Below are 2,096 nucleotides of genomic sequence, written 5' to 3' on the forward strand. Positions count from 1 at the left end.
ACACACACACACACACACACACACACACACACACACACACACACACACGTGCACCCGCGCAGGTGGCCGCCCCATCCGGCCGCCCCCTCCCTCTGCCTCTCACCTGCTGCCACGAACAGGATCCCTGCGCCCAGAATGATGTTCCTCTTGGACTTATAGACCCGGGAGGCCGCCACGCACACGCCCCCGAGCAGCAGCAGGATGGCGCTGAGGATGGGGAAGATGCTGGAGGCCCGGACGACTCCTGCGAAGGAGAGGAGAGGAGGGGAGAAAGGATGGGAGCTAGGGCGTCAGATGCTGCCCTTTGCGCCTCTCGGGAGCTGCGCCTCCTGCCCGCTTTCGTCTCCGCTTCTCTCGCTAGACTCCTCCAATTCTCCCTCTCTGTGTTCTGGTCATTTCATTTTTTCTTTCGTTCTCTCTCCTCTTTAAAATTTCTCAATTTTTCGGTCTGATCTTCTCTCCCGCCTTTTTCTTCCTTCTTTTCTTTCTCCCTCGGCCTTTCTCTCTCCTGGCACATTTTTTTTTCCTTTTTATTTCTCAAAATCACTCTCCCTCTCTGTTTTTCTCTGAACTTCTCTGTGGACCCTCCCTCTTTTTCTCTTTTTCCTTCTCCTCCGCGTATTTCTTTCCTTTCTCTAGATTTATCAAATTTCGTAGTATCTTACCCACCCCCTTTCTGCCCGGCTTCATCTATCTCTCTGGGTTCCCCGCCCTTCCTCCCTCTGTGCCCCACCCCCTGTCCTTCTGCCCGGCTCCATCTATTGCTCTGGGCTTCGCTTGTGTGTGTCTGTCTGTCTGTCCGTCTGTCTCTCTGCAGTCCTTTCCACCCACCCTCCAGACCCCCAGCAAAGAGATTTTGCGATTTCTGAGCCCCGCGGAGGCCGCAGCCAATCATAATTCAGGATTTGCCGCGTTCTCGGGGTAGCTACCAATCGCACCACCGGCTTCCCCAGCCAGCTCGCGAGAGTGGCCAGTCCGCGCCGCAGGTTGCCCCACAGCCCAGGGCGCAGTGGCCAATCCCAGCCCAGAAACCGACAACCAGTCATGGAGCAGTGTTGCCGCGAGCCCGGGACAGCACGGAGGCCAATTACCTCCCAGGATCGCCCCTCGGCCCGCCCCAAGGTGAGAGGAGGGGGCGGGCGAGGGATCACCGAACGAATTGGGGTCCAGAGGATCTCAGCATCTGGATTTGGATTGGCCGGCAAGTTCATCCCTGCGTGTCGATCTAAGGGCTGCTCCCCAGTCCCCTCTCCGCGCTCCGGCCCCCGGCCCAGGCCCAGCACTCCTCCCCACTCTGACTCAGATCCCCACGTACGGAGCAGATACTCCGCGCTGTCATGGTCGTAGTCCGTGTCCTCCGGGAAATGGTTGATCTTCACGCAGACGCCTCTTTTCAATCCTGGAGGGGGATGGGGGTGATGGTGGGGGGGGGACTTAAGAGTTGGGAGAACCCCCAGTGAGAGAAGACCCCTTCCGTCCCCAAACCCCTCCTCTCTGGGCCTATTGGGAGACAGGAAATCCTGGCTCCTGAGCCTGTCAGTATCTGGGACAAACCCTAAACTTCTCTGGCCTCAGTTTTCCCATCAGTTAAAAAAAGAAAGAAAAAAGAAAAAAGGGGAAAAAAAGAGAAAGAAAGAAAGAAACCCATGCAACACTCACTAAAAGGCCACAAAGACCTTTGCCCTGTAACCCGTGCTAGGACACTCAACCTCTCTGGCCTTCTGTTTTCCCCCCCGCTATAAGAAAGAAGGCGCTGGTTTCAGCAATGTCAAGGCGCTCTGCAACTCTGAGCTTGTCGACGGGTCTGAAAATGCGTGGGAAAACGAAGGAGCGCACAGAAGGCGAGGACTACATTTCCCATGAGGCCCTATGAAGTCTTGAGTCCAATTGTGAGAGCGCAGCCCCAGTGGACCATGGGAGTTGTAGTCTCTTCTGTTCTGCCTATAGGGAGAGAGATTCTGTCTCTTACCTGGAATCCTCTGGAAGGAGATGGAGTGGCTGGAGCAAGTAGAGGCATGTGAGGAGGTATGCCTCTAGGCGTCATGCAGTCTCACCCCCTTCTTCCGTCCCAGAATCCTCATCCTCACACCCTTTGG

General features: G+C 56.1%; 1 protein-coding gene across 1 annotated transcript in view; it reads right to left on the reverse strand.

Moving 5' to 3' along the window:
- The window catches only part of CACNG8 (calcium voltage-gated channel auxiliary subunit gamma 8), a 14,126-nt gene that overhangs the window by 2,339 nt on the left and 9,691 nt on the right, over positions 1–2,096 (reverse strand).

Source organism: Ursus maritimus, unplaced genomic scaffold (genome assembly GCF_017311325.1).
Source record: "Ursus maritimus isolate PB19 unplaced genomic scaffold, ASM1731132v1 scaffold_19, whole genome shotgun sequence".
Classification (NCBI taxonomy): domain Eukaryota; kingdom Metazoa; phylum Chordata; class Mammalia; order Carnivora; family Ursidae; genus Ursus; species Ursus maritimus.